Here is a 20,390-nt window from a genome sequence, read left to right as displayed (position 1 = left end):
ATCCTAGGGAGTCTTTTCACATAAAGTGGCCTGGGAGCATACATACTATAATTTTGTCTCATAAATCTGACCCTCTTAATGTTCCTCAGCTGGTTTAGTTTCTTCTGATACATCTAACTCCTAAATTTTTCAAATTTTGAAGGATCACATTTCATGGGAAGGAGGCCACCCTAGCAAAACTAATGGAAAACAACAAAAGTACTCTTACAAACTCGAATATGGAAATCAAATAGTATGAATTACTTCCAAGGGATCTGTTCATCAAGAGCCATTGAAGAAGGATTCTCAATCTAAGGTTAGTGAAGTCTAAGAAAGGTCCATTAAGGTCAATTTTGGGAGGACTCCTCACTCTTGAAGTCTAGCCCTAGGATAGCTTAGCATACACACCTAAGGGGTGTGATTTGGTGGTATGGGACTCCAATAAAAAGTTGAGGCCCTGTCATAGCTACCCTTAGGCCCATGGATGATTCAAAGTGGCTCTACAATTGGGAGGTGAGTTCAACACCAATCCTATGTTTTGAGCTTTGTCTCTCTTTATTGCTATGTTAGAGTTGATCCAAGAGTGGTCTTAATGGTATCAAGCCATAGCTTGCTTGGATGGACCTACCATGAGAAGCATGCACAAGAAGTGAGAAGTCACTTTGGGCACTTATCTCCTTGAATGTCTTGGTATCCAATACTTTGGGATGGAATGAACGAATTGTCAGCTTAGGGATAAACCCAATCATGGGTAAGTGGCGGGGTTGTCACGTCCGATAAGTACAGTCTGATACTAGTACGATACTAATCCTACTAATAAATCTTGAACCTGCATCAGATGAAAAAAATTGTACATATAAATTTAATACCTAAACTGAATGTTGGGACTCAAAGTAATACACTTTAAACATTTAGAGACTTTATCCTAGAAGTTTACATAGTAAGAGCTTGAGGATAGAGAGGATGGCCGATGGAGAGCTTGAAAGTGGAGGTAGGTGGAGATATGGCGAAGGAGAGCTTGAGGGAGTGGGATTAGAGAGCTTGAGGAGAGAGAGTTTGAGAATAGAGAGCTTAAAAGTTTAGCTTGAAATTTGAATTTGAAATTAGAGAGGGAAAGAGAGAGAGAGAGAGAGTATATTAACGTCTCTAAAAGGCCAATGTGGCCTACGAGACCAAAGCAATACATACAATGATGGTGTGTTTCTCATCTGGAACGAGAAAAGATGAAAAACATGCCTATAAGACTGAAAAAATGAAATAGTGTCCTATAAAAGGGGAAACATGTCAATGATCTAAAAGTGAGAGTAGAAAAAGGAAAACTCTCCATCAATGATATGTCTGTTCTCTAAGGAGGTGTATCACTGCATGGCTGAGGCGTCTCAGCATCTGTCTCTTGTGGCGCTCAATAATGGCTTTAATTTGTCTGTGGTGTGGATGTCTAGGCCTTCGTCCGGGTGGACATGGGCGCCTAGACCGGCTAAGTGCCACTACTCTATCCAAAGGGACACCTACAAAAGATGAGGTCCAATGATGATATACTCCTATAGGCTGTGTGGCAGTAGTAGTGGTATCCGCCATACTCTGTCGTGTATTAGTGAAAAAGTCAGTGATTACTCTCTATCTATGTGAGCCGAGCTGTGGGGGCCTCCTATTCCGTAGAATAGTTGCTCTGCGCCTCTTGAGCTCCAAGAGGAAGAATCCCAATCATCTCTGATCCTCAAACTGCATGATCCGTCTCAGGGGTCCAAAACCCTCTCGAAACAGACAATGGTATCTACCTCGTATGTCATAATATACAGTGCATCGGCAGATGTAGTGTTCCTCTGTCTCTGGCTCTCTGTCGCATAGTGGGCATATGCGTTCTTCTGTCTGTATACCCTCCCATCTGCTTGTCTCAATCCTCAGGTGGTGGGATGAGGTGCGGATCTGACCAATAACTGTGTGTAGTCCATGAGGCAACTGTGTGTCCATGTAATTGGGTCGGGTGATGAAACCATCCTCAGATACCTGAAGGAAGTGGGTCTGGTAGTGTGCCATCCTCGTGCCATGGGGGGAGGGGGGTCGGTCGGATCCGGCTCTTCTCCGTATCTAACTTCAGTATGTCTGCTCTGATCACATGGTTTAGCTCTAATCGGCTTAGGTCAAGTGTAGGGCAATCCAGGCTATAGTCAAAGGGGGGTAGTCTGTCAATCTACAGCCCATGTAGACTCATCCATGTACTCATCTGAGCATACCAACAATGTCTGTCACCATCTGCTGCTAGTTGTCTAGAAGAGGCCAAGGCTAGCCGTGGGTATCTATCTTGGGGGAGCTCCCATAGTCTATGTATGAAAGTCACTGCCTGGACCAAGGCCTCAACGACCATGGGTGATGCTCCCAACTCAGCTCTGATAATCTCATGTGGGGTCGAGCTCTTCGCTCGTATCATACATGAGATCATCATGACCAGTGGTCTTTCCATATGCTCCCACCCGTCATAGTATTCCCTCTCTGGTCCATCCTTGTCTCCCAAAGGCTGTCTCCTCGTGTGAAAGAGACTCGGACCCCAAATAGCTGACCCATATAGGAGTGTGGGTATAACCAGGGTGTCAAAAAGCCACAATTTGGTACGTGGCTCATGAAATTGTATGTGAGCACATTGCCTCTACAATGCACCTAAGGCTGCATATGCTTTTGCCAAACGAGCCTCTGATGTCTCTCTCCAAGAGAACTGTGGTCCCTTCAATGTGACCCCCAAATAGACATACTGCCTAACCATCTCCACTGGCTCTCCATCAAAAGTAAACTGGTGCTCAGCTCTTGTCACCCAAGCAGCTAAAGTGTAAAATACCATAACTTTAGTTTTCCCAAGGTCCACCTTAAGATCTCTATCTCTGCAAAAAGCTGATAATGCATCCAAGTGTCTATTTAGTCCCTCAGGTGAGTCAGATATAAGTACAATATCATCGGCATAAAGCAGTAATGGTATCAGCACTCCAGCTAGGCTGGCTCCGGCCCCACCAGTCCTGTCCACATATTCTGAAATTTCATCTATGTACAACCCAAATAGTGTCAATGAAAGTGGACAGCCTTGTTTCACCCCAATGGTGCTATTGACTATATCTGAGATGCCCTCAGGTGTTCGTACTCTACCCATCACTGCCTCATACAAGGCATAGATACTCCACTGTATCTCTATAGGCACATCAATGTTTTGCATTAATCTCATGAGTCTAGCACGTGGCACTGTGTCAAAGGCCTTGTGAAAATCCACAAAACAGCAGTAGATCTTTTTCTTGAATGCCTTGCCTTCTTCAATGATTGCCCTCAATGTAAAGATATGGTCTAGAGTTGTATATCCCCTCCTGAAGCCAGCCTGCCCTTTTGATCTCAGGCCATGCATCTCGACCCATTCACTCAATGCGTGTTCCACGATAGAGCCATATATCTTGGCCAATCATGATAGTTCATAGCGCGGGGTCTCCACTCTTAAAGAGCGGCACAATAATATGGTCTGACCGACAGGTTGGAAATCCCTCACAAACTGCCCTATTAAAGATGTGAGCCAGCGTTGGTGCCAAAATATCACAGGCATGTGCGAAGTGTTCAGCCACTAAACCATCATGATCTTGGGCTTTTTCATTTTTCAGTTTCCATATGGCATTCCTCACTTTTTTTTCTGTGAAAAATCTGCAATTTGCTGGTCTTGAGGTTGAGGGGAGTGGCATAGGCTCTTAGCCAGGAACATCATAGAGTGTGCAAGCATATCCATGCCAATCATCTGGTCTAGTTATCTATAGGGGTGGCTGGTTCTCATGCATCTTTTTCCATGATCTCTTGTTGTCCTGCCCCAAGAACATGGATACATTTATGTTTCTAGTCTGCTCAGGTATTCCCGCTTCTTTTTGCGTACCAATCGTCTGAAGAGTGTTCGAGCATGCTTATGTGTACATATGCCAAGTGCCATCTCTCGCTGAGAGCGTGCTCGTGTCTCTCTGCACTCATCATCATACTAGCCATTCTGTGGGGCATTACCTCGTGGAGGTTTATCTGGTGGTGTAGTGTGTGGGAAAGCGTATGCTGCTGAAGTGTGTATTATCTCGGCCAACTGACCTGTAAACTCATCCAGAGAGGCCTGTGTGTCTAGCTCCCTCAATGCATCTCGCACAGTAGTGTTGTATGTGTGTGAGGTCGCTTCCACAAAATCATAGCGTGGTAATTTTGGTATGTGTGGTTGTGCTTCGTGTATATGCCCATATTGCATTGTGAAAGCTAGAATAGCATGGTCTGCTGCTAATCCAATTGGTCTGTCTGAGATTTCAAAGCTTTTTATATCAGGTAGCAAGTTGGGTGATCCAATCAAATAGTCCACTGTGCTTGACCCTTTCTTGTTATTCCAACATGTGAAACCATTAGATCTTGGCCACTGTGGCAGCCCGTTATGGCCAAACCATGTGCACTTCCCAATGCCAGTAGGTGTATTCCATATTCTGTTATCTCTCTATCTTGGGCTGATGTAACTAATCCCACTTCATCTAATGCAATATCTCTAAACATCTCATTACTAGTGTCAAAGAAAGCAGATTGGTTGCTTCTTGTAAGTGCATTAAAGTCTCCTCCTAGTAGAACATCCCCAATTCTCATGTATCTCATTATGTCCTCATATAGTGGTGTATACGGGGATGCCTCTTTAGGAGCAAACTTAGAGTATGCAGGGGAAAAATAGCATATCGCAATATACATGTCTCGAGTTCTGCTTGTACGTAACCTGATCCACATGTATCTTGCCTCTACATCTCTATGTACCACTTGGACTATATCTCGGAGCCCTTCTCTAAATAGAATTGCCACACCTCCTGATCCCCTCGTCCCTCCAGGCCGCCTAGGCTGAGGGCGATATACACTTTCCCATCTATATCCATATACATCAGGTAGACGGCTGCCTTTACATTGATGTGTCTCGCTATACATAGCAATATCCCTTTGAAAGTATCCTCAAAATAACATGCATCTGTCTTAAGGGAGCCATTGCAATTCCACAGTGTGAACTTCACGGTCTCATAGACCGCGCACCGTCATGCTGTCCTTTTCTCTGTGATGATGACTCTTCCATCTCTGTAGACAGCCCATTTACTTGCTTTCCGTGTCTCTAGAACACGTGGCATATTTTCCCTCCTATGGGCTAACTGGGCTGGGGTGAGGTCTTCATCTAGGTAGATCTTTTCTCCTTTGAGAACGATCCTCTTGGAGAGGAAGGCTCTCTTCTTTTCCAAGTCTCCAAACTTCAAGATGAGGACTTTTGTTTTTGTGTCAGCTTTCCTGACTCGCCAAGCCCCAATGATGGGTACATCTGTAGCCCCAATTTTGGTGGCAAGAGCTGTAGCATCTTCAATTGGGGAGCTTTTCTCATCTACTCCAACCACTCTTACGTGGAGTGCGCATGCTCGTCTTTTTGCCTCTTCTTCCAAGGTGGCATTCATAACTTCCACTTTGTTGCCATGCATTCCTTTGTTCTTTTTTGCCACATCTATCCATTCTGCATTTTCTTTGACGATATTCTCAACATTCTCCATTTTCTTTTGGGTGCCTTCCACCACACTTGCATAGGTGTGCATATCCTTTTTTAAAACATCCATTTCTTTTTGTAGTTCCGGTGTGATTTGTGGTTCCTTTTGTGCATCCAGTTTCTTTTTGCATTCCTCTAGTTCTTCTTGTAGATTAGAGATCATTAAGTCTTTCTCTGCCATGTGTGCATCCAATGTTTGTTGCATCTCTTTTTTTAGTTCTTCCATCATTTCAGCTCGAACCCGCTCTTATATATCCTTTTCCATTTCCTTCCTCATGGTACGCATTTCAGCACGGAGTATGGTCAACATCTCCTCATATAGTGTTTCATTAATTTTGCGAGATGTCTTCCCATATCTACTCAACCCTGGAGAGACATTCCAATCTCGGGTTTTACGCCCATGGGTTTTGTATCTCGTGTTCTTTGGCGGTGTATGAAACATTGTCTCCATGGTTGGTTTTGTGATTCCTTCATGTCAGTTTCTTCCATCATGATTATAGTATGTGCTATAGCATAAAATTGTTTACAGTCTGACTAGAGTAGTAAACCATTAACATAAACTATCACTATAGCATGAACTGTCAGTAAACCATAAACTATCAATGTGACTACATCATAAGATATGACTGTAGCATGAACTGTCAACGTAGCATAGAACTGTCAATCTCACCTAAACTGTCACTGTAGCATGAAATGTTAATGTGCGTCAGTTTGAAATCACGCAGGTCTCCAGTCTACATAGCAGGCAAGGTTCACATCAGTCTGAGTACATCTGCAATCTCAGTACATTCACACAGGTCTGCATTCACGTCAGTCTGAGAGAGTCTACAGATTTCTTATACAGTCACAATCACGACCCAAAACTGTCCCATCAGTCACTGCGCATCTCTGCAGATACTGTTCACAAGGCCCGTCACTGTCACTTAGTACTCATTCGTCACTGCTGCCACAGTACATTCGTCACTACCACAGTACTCATTCGTCACTGCCACAGTACATCTGTCATTGCTGCCACAATACTCATTCGTCACTGCTGCCACAGTACATTCGTCACAGTACATTCGTCAAAGTACCTTGCTCTATCAGACACGTATGCTAGTGTCATGTCTGTCTCGTCCGCATCTGGCTCATCACGCCTGTCGCATCAGCATCCGTCCGTCGTGCCCGTCACACCAGCGTCACGCCCGTCACCATCCCATCACGCCTGTCTCGTCAACGTCACACCCGCCAGCGTCACGCCCGTCCTAAAGGGGAGAGAGAGAGAGAGAGAGAGAGAGAGAGAGAGAGAGAGAGAGAGAGAGAGATTTGGGGTATATACAAGTATATGGTGGAGAGAAAGCCTAAACAACACCTACAATTTACCCAAAAGTGACCCCAAATGGTCACAAACAAGCACTTGAAACAATCGGACAGTTTCCATCGGACATGTTGTATTGGACAGGACGGATCGGACGAGTTGACCAGTCCATTGGACGTGGACAACTAGGGTAAGTGGTAACAAGTTTATCTACTTAATATCAGCAGAAAACTGCTCGCTTGGAGCTCAATACTCATGGAGAGACTGCTAAATAGTTATAGAGAAATGGCTCACTTAGGGCACAATGCAAGTCAAATGAACAAGCTGGTTTCTTTGTTTGAGTTGAGAATGTTGACTATCTATCAGTCCATGTTTGATCACTGGTCAGGTAAAGAAAACAACACACTATAGAGTAACATGCCGGGCACATGTGACTCATACAATCTCATTAGGAGAGATACCACTCCACAAAATCAGGTTTCTTAACATAACCCCAAAAAGAAGATGCAGTAAGTACATGCTTATAATTGGCAAGCATCTTAACAACAGCAAATTGTCATTGGGTTTGAAAGGGGTTAAGCTGAAATCAGCTGCACGAGTTCTTGCCAGGTATGCAACAAAGTTAACAATTGCAAACATAAGCAAAGACTGCCCCAAGTCCATGTATTTTGTTCATTGAATAGCAATTGCCCAAAAACTGCAGGCTAGCATATGGGTGTATTGGAATGTATCAAGACATTGAAACTACGGTATGGTTTGTTAGGCAAAGTAGCCTTTCTTAAGTTTCTAAAATGCATTGCAGATTAAATATTCATTAGCTCAGTAAAACAGCCCCAAAACTCAAAGATAACCACAGTTTTTGTGTTCCATAAGAGAAACCCTAATTTTGGGAGGATGAACATCTATAAATAGGAGGCTGCCCAACCATTCTGTCCATCCCTTGTTTATAGGTTTCCCAATTCTTCCCTGCCTCCATCCATCAAGCACCTCATTCAGCTTGTTGTTGTGGTCATCTCTCCATTTATCACCCTTTAGCCTAACAACTCCTTCAAGCCGTGTTTTACTCCAGCTTGCTGACACCATCATCATCTACAACGGGTCATTCTTATGTGTTCAACACTTTCCCTCATCAGCCTTTGGTCCAACTGGTGGTTATTGCACTCACGACCCATCTCCGGTGGATGATATACATCAATACCTCCCTCAACACACTCCCACGACAGCCACCTATTGTTAGATAGCGCGCTCATTATGATCTTGATTTGGAGGACAACACTCCATCTGGCATCTACTAACCTTTCTTTTAGGGATCATTCACTAATGCCCAGCTCTTCTTTGTCTCATATTCCTCCACAAGGTGCATCTCTATTGATGAGACAAATCACCTCTTAGTTAAGGAAAAACCCTTACAGATTGTACTTTCATTCATTCTCACATAGTGGATGTGACCTTCCAACACACTCTCCTCTCTTGCTATTCACTCGTTCACTATGAGTGTGTGCTGTTGAACCCTAACCTAACAATGGTATCAGAGTCATACCTCTCAGTTGGCCGCCACTTCACTCATCAGGAGCCACTCACACCTCCGTTGCCATCAAATCTCAAACTTGATTTGCCGCTTGCAATCTATTCTGCTTGTCAATAGCCACGTCAAACTACAATTGATTGTCCCTTCTTGTGCACCAACTACTCACGACTCCAACTACTAGGCATTGACACTTTCGCCGCTACCCTTGACACTCTGTGTGTGTCAAGCCAGCAACATGATTCAACTCTCTACCACGTACGGTGCCGATCACAGCCTCACCAACTACTTGCCACATCACATCTACCTTGTTTGAGGCCCTAACAGCCTGTACGATCTATTGCCTGATGTCCAACAGCTTCTTCCACGCCACGCAATTTGACGGCTACATGCATGCAATCAACCCGTTAAACCTACAATAATCAAGCCCATCAAACCACATACCTATCAACAGCCCATTTTCTATAACACCACAGTGTTCAGGTCCTTGACAGCCTACACTGTATCGCCCATCACCAAACAATTTGCCGCACGACTGAGAATCAATGCATGTGATCTCATCATCTGTCCAACATTATTTAACATTAATTAGTAAATTTTGGGGATTTCATAGCAAACAACAATTTTCCCAAAATTTATTCAAGACTTTTGGGGATTTTGCCAAAAAATCCTGAATCTCACCAAAATTTTGGGAATCTTGCATTCTGTGCTCAAAAATTGCTCAATTTTGCACCAAAACTTGTGGCTTTTCACATTTGAGCTCAAATTTCAACAATTAAATTTGGGGCTTTTATAAAAATTTTCCAAAGTCATCAACATTGAGACCAATTATACCTACATCAACATTCGCACACATTGGAGTCCTTTCAAGTGCAATTTCTTTATCAATGCCATCGATTTTTTGAAAAAATGTGAGTTTTTTGTCTTTTCTTTGCTTTCTTTTTGTGCTGCACCTACATTTATACTTTGGACAACAGTTGTTACGGAAAAAAAAAAAAAAACAGCAAGCAATGGTAGGGCAAAATGATTTGCTCAACATGTTTGGGGACTCGGGCAAATTGGATAGCACTAATTATCCCATATGGCCATACATGATGAAGCATGTATCTATTGCCAAGCAACTTTGGTGTTATATATATAGTTCAAAAGTTAGGCTTGCACGCCTGATTACACAAAATGCTTCAGGTTCTTCTAGCTCATTCACTATCACTAGTGGATCTTCCGCTCCAGCTCCTCCTGCACCTCCCACAACAAATTGGTTGAGATGGGATAGGCATGATGCCCAAGCTCATGCTTTAATTGCACTATCATGCAAGAGACAGGTTATCCCGCATATTCAATCGTGCACAACGGCCAAGGATGCTTGGGATAAGCTTGCTTCATTGTATCAAGTGCGCAATGAGACTCGTGTAGCCTATTTACCTAAGCAACTTGAGATGAAGCACATCACAAAGGGTGATTTTGTGAAGCATACATTACAGTGTCAAGGGCATTACAAAGTAACTTGCTAATATTGATAAAATAACTCCCAATGCCTCTCTTATATCAACAGTCTTAACCGGGCTACTTGATACATCAAAGTTCTACCACTACACTTTGTTTACTTGCAAAAAGAAGATGCTAATGTATACACATTTGATGCATTGGCATCACCGTTGTTGCAAGAAGAGCAATCAAGGCTGAATCGCTCTAACATAAGTATGAACAATCAAGCATTTGCAGCCAGCCATAGGAACAAAGGGAAGTGACGAGAACGAGCAGAAGCAAAGAGAGTACGCACATCAATCGAGATATAGCAAGAGTTTAGTAAACAGTGAGTGAGTGAGAGTGAGAGTCGACCAATAGGTGTGTACCAGTGTGATACACACAAAGAATAAAAGAATGTATTTATACTTAGGATACGGTACACTTACACTTGCAAGGGTGAGTTCACATGTGTAAAGTAATATACACGAGAGTAGCATAAGGGCCTTTACACCCAACAACCTCCCACTTAAAGGTCCTAGGCGAACCTTTAACCAACTCCCCCTAGTCGAATGCAATGCTCATGTTGAGCCTTTTAGTGAGAACATCTGCAAGGTTATCCTGTGTTTTGATCTTAGTTAGTGTGACTAGACCATCATCAAGAACCTATCTGATGAAATGATATATAACATCAATATGTTTGATATGTGCATGAACCATGGCATTCTTAGCCAAGCATACAGTACTCTAACTATCACTTCCAAGTACAAGTGTTTTGGTGGGCAGCCCAAAATCCTTGACCAAACGACCAAGCCAAACAGCTTCTCTTGAAGCTTCAATGGTTGAAATACATTCAGTCTCAATGGTAGAAAGTGCTACTATCTTTTGCAATCTAGAGCACCAAGAAACTACCCCACCAATCAAGGTAAAAATGTACCCACTAGTAGACTTGCAAGTATCCAAGTCACCTACCATGTTTGCATCACAATACCCCTACAGATCTTACCCTTTACATAGCAAATACATTTTCTTTGTATGCCCCTAAGATACCGTAAGATGCATTTCACTGCTTCCCAATGTGCTTTGCCAAGATTTGATATAAATCTTCTCACAACTCCCATTGCATGAGCAATGTCAAGTCTAGTGGCAACCATAGCATACATAAGTGAACCACAAGTTGAAGCATAAGAAACACCCTTCATAGATAATAAGGCTTCCATCATCAATCTTCTTAATATATAAGCAGTGATCTGCATTACTTCTTTTAAACCCACGTGAGAGCATGAAGCCATCAAACTTTTTAAACCATTGTTTAGGAGCATGTTTCAAACCATACAAGCTTCTCTTAAGCTTACATACCAAATGCTTATTTCCTTGTATAACAGAACCTTCGGGTTGTTTCATGTACAGCTCTTCTTCTAGATCACTATGCAAGAATGCAATTCTAACGTCCATCTGATCAAGTTCAAGATCCATAGATGCTACAATGGCAAATAATACCCAAAGAGTGGTCATTTTGACAACAGGAGAAAAGGCTTCCTGAAAGTCAATGCCCTCCTTTTGTGTATAGCCCTTAGCCACAAGTCTGGCTTTGTATTTGGGTTTGCCATCCACACATTTGCTTTTATAGACCCATTTGTTAGGAATGGCTTTCCTATCCTTGGGTAATGAAACCAAATCCCAAGTATCATTCTAATACAATGACTTCATTTCTTCTTGCATAGCTAGCTCCAACTTTTTCTTTAATTCACATGAAGAAGCCTCGTTATACGTAAGAGACTCACCTTCATCTGTGAGCAAAATGCAGTCCAAAGAGGAACCAAACCTTTGTATAGGTCTTCTGACACGTGTAGAGCTTCTTACCCAATGATCTATGTTATCAGGTAATGGATCCACATCCAAAGGAATGTCAATGACCTCATTATTTGGCTGCTGAACTGCATGTTCAGGTTTCTGTAATACATCTTTAGGCTGCTGTAATTCACTTTCAGCATACTGGTTTTGTTGCCCTGGCTGATTTTCAACATTTCTTTGCTGCCCATTTTCATCTGGCTCAATGATGATACCTTGATTATCATAACCAACATCAAATGGAGCTGAATTTTCAATGGCTGATGATTGTTCAAGAGGCTGATCATGCTGAAATTTCACTTTCTTTTTGTCTGACTCATTAGACGTGACATTTTTTAGCAACTTTGACTCGTTAAATACCACATCCCGACTCCATTGCACTTTTTTCATGCTTGGAACCCAAACTCTGTAGCCCATTTCACGTTCATCTCCATAACCCATGAAGATGCCTCTATGAGATTTCATGTCAAGTGTAGTCCTTCTATCAACAAGTACATGTACATAGCATTTGCAGCCAAAGACTCTCAAGTGGTCATATGAAACAAGTTTGCAAGACCAAACCTCTTCAGGAATGCCACTTTCAAGTGCACGATATGGAGATCGGTTGCAAATATGCACCACAGTTTTGAGTGCCTCTCCCCAAAACGATTGCGAGAGATTAGTTGTGGATAGCATGCACCATATCTTCTCACATAATGTGCAATTCATTCACTCAACCACACCATTAGATGACAGATTATAAGGAGCTGTAAGCTCCCGTGTTTAATCCCATTGGCATCACAAAATTTATTGAATTCTTTAAATATATACTCTCTCTCATTATCTGTTCTTATGGATTTTAATTTTAAACACTTTTGAGTACTAACAAATGCATAAAACCTTTTAAAGGCATCCAATGCCTCACTTTTTTGCTTAAGCAAGTAAACCATAGCTTTCTAGAATGGTCATCAGCAAAAGACTCAAAATAACTAAAACCACTATGAGTTTTTATTGGCATGGTGCATACATCAAAATAGACTAAATCCAAGATATATGCCTTCCTAAAGGCTCCATGAGAGTATGGACTCTTTACATGTTTACCCAAAACCCAGTCATCACAAGAGTCAAGCTTTGCGTTTTTCACATCAACTCTTTCAAGTGAAGAAAGTGCCTGCAAACCCTTTTGGCTCATATGTCCAAGATGCTTGTGCCATAACTCCATGTGTGACTACACTTCAACCAACTGCAACAAACTTTCTAGGAAGTGCCTTGCAATAGAGATAATGTAGAGTCCCTTTTTACCACCTCTAGTGACTAGCATAGACCCTTTGTGTATCTTCCACATTCCACCACCAAAAGTAGTGAAGTAACCTTTATTGTCTAGCTGCCCAACTGAAAGCAATCTCTTCTTGATGCCAAGTACATACCTAACATCATTAAGAATCAATTCCTGACCATTTTCAAAAGCTAGATGTACGGTGCTCATTCCTTCAATATCACATGCATGGTTGTTGCCTAGGTAGACTTTTCCAAGCTTACCTTCTACATAGAAAGAAAAACACTCCAAAGACGAAGTTACATGAAATGAAGCACCGTTGTCGACAATCCAAGATTGTGACAAACCATCACAGGCTGCCAACAAAGCATCTATCACATCCCTTTTAGTGATATACATGTCCTCCACAGTCATAGCATATGGATCTGAAGATACAACTAGCAAATCAGCATCTTTATCTTCTTCTATCTCCTCAATAACAACACTAGATACCAAATTAGCTTTTTTTGTTTCTTTAGGAGTAGAACTGTCATCCTTTTCATTATTTGTTCCTTTTGCATTAGTCTGCTTCTTGCGTCTTGATCCCTTTCAAAATTCTTGCAATCGGGCTTTTTATGCCCTTTGCGACCACACTCATAACAATTTACATATTGCTGTTTTTTCTTGCTTTTGCTGCGATTTATTTGCAACATTTGATCTTTTCCTCTTACATTGTAGACTGATCCACTGATTTCCCCACTTACCTTGCATCTAATCTCTTTATTGAGAATAGAACCATGCACACAATCAAAATGTCAAGTTGGGGTTGTTGCTCAATGACACAACCAATGCTTCCCATGAATCGGGCAAAGTCATGAGCAAGAAGATAGCCCTCAATTTAGGATCAAAAGCTGGCAAGCCTACATACTATAACTGACTTAAGATACCAGTGAAAGCATTCAAATGCTTTGAGGCAAGCTTAGACTCATCAAGCTTCGAGTTGACCAACTTTTGCATGAGATGTACCTGATTGATAGGAGTTGTATTATCATAAGTAGCCTTGAGTTTCTCCCAAACTGCATAGGTAGTAGCAAGCCTCTTTATTTCAACCAAGATATCATCTATGATAGCCTTTTTAATGTAAGTAATGGCATTTTTATTCATTTTAGCCCAATCCTCATCTGGTAAAGCAGCAGGCTTATGTTATGCCAAGGCATCATCACAATCCCTCAGAAAGAGTATACCCTACATACCATCTTTTCAAAGATTAAAGTCATTGCCATCAAATTTACGAATCTCAAAGAGATTCTTTGTGTTAGATATAGATGCACTACCAACCATCTTAAGCAATCAAAAACTGCAATAAAGTGCTGAATGCTTTCAACCAATAGCAAGGTTGTTGAATGTAACAGCAAGTACACACACTTGTACTTCCAAGATGTCCAAGAAGCAGATGTTTTGCTGCAATTTCAGTCTCAAGTACTGATTACACGTGTACACACATCAAATCCAATACATTTGCATTAATGACGCAGTAATACATCACCATAATTCCCAAATGCAATAACCCAAGTGTTGTCTATACTGCTATTTCACTACATAATGAGCATTCAGCAATACATATACCAAGAGAAGCTCCCCTTTTGCAACATTTGAAGCATCCCAAGTTCAAATTTCTCCCACTCAGCAATGAATCTGCTGCAAATTTCACTGTCAGGATTCAAATCAACTCAAAATGCATCACCAATGTGGAAAGCCCCAAAATTTTTACAATAAATCTACCCCAATTGCATCAATACATCTTCCTAGCATCAAATGTGAGCAAATGTTGTAGAAATTTCACTAATTCTGCAAAAGCCCCAAATTTCAGAGTCCAAGAGTGCACAAATATCAAAGAAGAGGGCTCAACCGAGCCAAATTTCACTTATACGTGAAAAGCCCCAAAACTTTCAAGGCCTGTGCACCCAATGTCTGCAATTTATGGGTCAACAGCCACTGTTATGTGTGTCCGGAACCAAATCAAGGAAAAGCCCCAAATTTTCAGACATAAGAATGCACTAGTCTAAAGACCGTGCTTCCACACACAAACCAAGGCCTAAAAATAAGCCATTTGTTAAAAAACACAATTTACCTGACTGGCCGCCCATTGACCTAGCGCATGACATCAGCCTACTGTCAGGATGATCTAGAGCCCCGCAAGCGCCTATCGCCTACATGACGCCTGAGCCTGTGCACCGCTAGCGCCTATTGCATGCGTCAGTTGTTGTCTGCGCCTGTCACAAGCTGCACCTGTCGTCTACGACTATTGCCTGTGACTATTGCCTACACCTATCAACTGTGAGTGTTGCTGCACCTGTTGACTGCGAGTGTTGTCTGTCACATCTACGAGCTTGGACCGTCAAGCTATGATACTAGTTTGACAAGAACGAGCAGAAGCAAAGAGAGTACGCACATCAATCGAGATACAGCAAGACTTTAGCGAATAGTGAGTGAGCATGAGAGTGAGAGTTATTTTGTCTAAGAGAGGCTCCATGCAAGGGAGATTGAGTTGGTTTATGTCCCTACATGGGACAACGTGGCATGTGTGTTTACAAGAGCTCTCGCTAGAGAGAAGTTTGAAGCATTTTGCAAGGCTCTAAGCTTGATACCCTTTGGGGATTGATCTGCCTATTCCCTATATATGTTCACATCATTCACTCGAGGGGGATTTGTTACACTTATCATGTTTCTCCTAAGTTTGGATGTGAATGCTCCGTTATCGCATACGCACTTTTTACCCTATAGCTAGAGAAGGATTTTTCCTCATGTGAACACCCATCAATGGGTGTGGTACATAATTACCTTAAGAATTGTACTTTCATTCATCCTCACATAGTGGAAATGACCTTCCAACACTCTTCTCTCTTGTTCACTTGTTCACTGTGGGGGTATGTGAGTGTGCGCATGCTGCTGAACCCTAACCTAACAACTTTCAAGAGAGCCACAAATTGTTGGATAGCTCTCCCATTGAGCATCTTATATACTTTCATTCATTTACAACATTCATTCATTCATTTCGGAGTTCTCTTTCTTCTCTATTTGTGTTTTGTGTTTTGTATTTTTGTATTTTCACATTTATGTTTGAACCCTTCATGTTTCAGCCATAGTCATACACTCAAAGTTTTCTTTTGCAAAACCTAACATATTGTAGACACCCCAAATGGCATAGTGTGCTCAACAGTTATAATATTCGTTTGTTTTCAAGACTTAATATTTTAAGAAATAGAGAAAACAAATAATTAAAGCTAAATAGGAAATTTATTCAAGAAATTATAGCCATGGATACATAAAAGTAATGCAAACAAGATTGAGGATTGAAGATGGGCAAAACCCTCCCCACCCTGGAGGAATGTATTTCTACTCAACCCAAGTCCTTCATGAAAAATCTTACTAACAATCAACAATCAACCAAAGAGTGAGGAGAAATAATTCTCACTCTCATAAAATTGTTCAAACATATGCATGCACATAAGCATCACTTACTATGTAATAAAAACAACTGATTTCTTTACAAGATGAGAATAGAAAGAGAAAAAAGTAAACTTTCTCCATTGAATCGGTATGGCTTGCTTCTTATTCTTAAAATGAAAAAAGAGTTATCTAGTGAAGCCACTAGTGTTCAATAGAATGCATATGCAAGGCTAGAAAGGTATGCTATTTTTAGTGAAGTTACTAGGATTCGATAGAACTCTTGTGCGGAGCTTATGCTCTAAATGCAAAACTCAAAACGCAAAAACACAAATACAAACAGAGAGACAAAACTCTAAAGCAAATAAATCAATGCAATAAATGAATGTAAGAGTGTACAGAATGCTCAAGAGCTAAGCGGTGATAAGGTGACCTCCACCTAAGACAGATACGAGGTGTTGTAAACCACTAGTTGGAGCTATGAGAGTGCTCAATAATAAAAGGCAGTAGGTGGTCACCAACACAAAAGTCTGGAGGCTAAAATCTCATAAATATAGAAGTGTACCACCCGAGCAAGCTGAGAATTGATCACCCATGACTCAAGACAATCAAGCGACTGGAATAAAGTGGGTCAATGCAAGGACAGCAAATGCAAACACAAAAGGAGCACTTAGTGGGAAAGCAGCTAGTAATAGCACAAAAGCCATAAAGGCAGCAACAAGAAGACTCCATGCAGCAAGGCCAATAGCTGAAGATGACATGCCAGGTGCTGAAAGGTGGAGGGCTGAAGACACTAGGGGCTAGACAACCTATTGATAAGGGTTGATGGTTGAAATCTGCACATGAGAGTGAGAGACCTACAGACAAGGATGGGGTTGAATGGTGGGTAGCCTGTCTATTTATAGATGCATAAGGATCCTCCCAAATTAGGGTTTTGCATATGAGACACAAAAACTTTCTATGATTGCTCCCCATTTAACAAAACTTTTGGTAATTACCATGTTTTGGGGCTATTTTAAAGAGCTAATAAATTTGTGATGCACTTTTAGCTCAACAATGAAGTGGAGCACATGAAAGAAAATGTATACCTTGGAGTCAGTTTCTGTGGCTCGAGACTTTCATTGGCAAATGCATGAGGCTTGGTTGGTGCAAGGCTATGCAATACTAGGGACCCTTGAGAGTCAATATGCCCACATACCATTTGAAGAATCTCGCACCAAATTATGATTGTTTGATACCCTAGTCACACCAACTCTTCCATATGAATCTAAGATTTAGGGTTACAGCCTATACCATAGACAATCGAGCCGCTAATCAAATTGGCCCAAAGAGAGACTATTACGATGGCAACAAGGATCGCACACACAGAGAGAGAGGGAGAGAGAGCATTGACAATGATGATATCACATATGATCAAGAGTAAGCCCTACACCTTGTTGGGCTAAAACACGCTTTACATCTAATTAGCACTTTTTAATAGCCCCAAAACATGCTTAATTAATGAAAAACACAAATTTGGTGCACAATTCAAGAGAGTTTCAATGGTCCCCCAAAACCCTAATTTTTTTGGACGCCTTTCAACATCTATACATAGATAGGCTGCCCACCATTCAACCTCATCCTTTTGGGCAGGTTTCTCACTCTATCATGCAAATTTCAACCATTAGCCACCTACCATCTGTATGCTATCCAACCATCACCAAATACAGCCTATCACTATCCAAACCTAAGCGGCCTGTTTTCAGCCATCGCCCTACTATTTGGAGGTCTCCATCTGTTGCATCATAATAGTACCTGATCAGCTTGCATTTTCAACATCTGGTGCCAAGGGACTACTGTCAACTCTCCTACCAGGCGACTACTGCAACACCTACGTTTTTGTTGTCCAACAAGCCATCTACATCAGCAAACACCTCTCCTATTATCACCTAACAGTTCTCTACCTCATGTAATCACTTTTCAACCTTCCTCTAGTGGTACACTACTGCATTTACTAGATTTCAGCCTCGGACTGTTGTGTTTTAATGACCAACCCGCTGCTCTTCATTCTTCAACACTCTCTCATATAAAACTAGTGGTTACTTCACTTAGGATCCATCTCTAGTGGATGTCACTCTCCGACACTACATTGCTCTGCCCTTGGGCATTCTGTATACTCTTACATTCATTTACAGCATTCATTCACTTTGCAGTTTCTTCACTCTATGTTTGAGTTTTGAGTTTTTGCATTTTGCATTTAGGGTTTGAGTTTTGCTTGTCTCGGTTTGAATCTTTGTGTTTCAATCTTGGTTGTACATGCTATGTTTCTTCAATGCAAACCCTAGCATATCTTCGCACACCTCACACCCTATCATCAAAGTAGAGTTGCAGCACCTATGGTTGTAGAGATACTCTTGAAAGCAATGACGGTTATGGAAGTTCCTGCACCAAAGATTTCCTAGATTGGTGTTGACATCCTCCAAACAACTGGTAGTGGCAAGTGAGAGGGAATGTCAATTCTCGCATATAGCAACTTGGATGAGCCTGCACATTTCCCCTCAGCTAGTATGCGCAGAATTCAGTCAATGTTAGGACCAAAAATGGAGTTTTACCAAAGCCACCTCCTACATCTCTTTGATTATGGATTTGTTGTCCAATCACAATATATGTTCAGACGCCTCTCCCATGGTATGCAGGCTGCCATTGGACACATTTGCACCTCCTCAACCTATCCCATACCACAGATGTTGCAAGTCAGTCAGAAGAGAGCCATCATTGTGAGGGACATGGGACTCACCTCTAAGCAGATCAACAGAGCAGCCCTAGACCACATTATAGTCAAGATCATGTGTTGACCTTGAGATCCAGAGAGACAACTGCAATATGTAGATATCTTGTACATGCAGCTCTTAGACTTACAGGTTTTGAGATACTAGCCTTATACTAGGATGTATTTTTTTCACTTTCATGATGACACAATATTAGAGAAGGATGGACTTTGCTTTTGTCTCATAGGCCACATTGGCCTTTTGTGGAAAAAAATATTTCTTACTTCCACTTTCACATGTAGGGATTGTACAATAGGGTGCCCTTATTTCAGGGGACAATAAACATAGTGTCGGAAATCCTAAAAGTGTGAAGACACTGGCCCAGCAGCCAAACACAAAACGCTACTAGCAGAAAGTGCCCATGTCCAATAAAGAGATAGGGCTCTCTGTCACCCAGTGAATCAATCCAAATGAAGAGATGCCCTACAAACTCTAGCTTCTAACAGTTTACTTAAAGGTGAAGTGTAACATCAATACAAGACTCTAGAATTACTTCAATCTTTCCTGTCCCAAAGGACTGCCTTTGAATTTTAGATTGCCAAAGACAAATCGGCATGATACAATCATCATTCAAGCCAGTTCAATACAACGCTTCATTTCAATCAAGAAGGCCATACAAGAACCTCCCACAGTTACAACTTTAATAAGACAGTTCCAAGCACTATGGACTTACAAATTCTGTAGCCAGTATTCAATGTCACACCAATCACAGTGTGATGTGAACATTTATCAGAACTACACTCTGAAAATCAGTAGGTCAGTCCACTAGGTATATGTCATCTATTTGTACAATTTGACATTTGGGCAAGTTCCAAGCTTCAGAAGTCAAACAGTTGAGGGTGAGACTGTATAAAATGTGGACACGTATAAGTCAAAAATATAAGACTCGAGGTTCAAGTTTCTGTCATGCAACAGATATGCAGTAGCCTTACGAAAAGCTCCCCGTTCTTTACAAGGGCAGCCTGATCAGTCACACAATAACCCTGCCAACAGATGAAAACAGCACAGGCAGGACATCGCACCCAGTTGTATGACAGAATAAACTTAAAGCTCGAAATGTATCATAGCACAGACATGCATTGGTAGATCTCAATTGAAAGGGTGGTCCGGTGTTTGGCATGGTGAATGAGAACCCTCCCATCAAATGAAAACAGCACAAGCAGGACATTGTACCCAGTAGTATTGACAGAATAGACTTTTTAAGTCTTAAGCTCATAATGCATGATAGCACAGGGGTGCAT

The 20,390-nt window shown here is 41.6% G+C and overlaps 1 protein-coding gene across 1 annotated transcript in view; it reads right to left on the bottom strand.

The window, feature by feature from the left end:
* LOC148018182 (EXS (ERD1/XPR1/SYG1) family protein) overlaps positions 1 to 20,390 on the bottom strand; it is a 103,046-nt gene that overhangs the window by 61,041 nt on the left and 21,615 nt on the right. The window lies entirely within an intron of this gene.

This window comes from Lygodium microphyllum, chromosome 21, assembly GCF_053477565.2.
Source record: "Lygodium microphyllum isolate KBCC chromosome 21, Lygodium_microphyllum_v1.1.10, whole genome shotgun sequence".
NCBI lineage: Eukaryota > Viridiplantae > Streptophyta > Polypodiopsida > Schizaeales > Lygodiaceae > Lygodium > Lygodium microphyllum.
The sequence above is the reverse complement of the archived record's forward strand: the minus strand, read 5'-3'. Positions and strand labels throughout refer to the sequence as shown.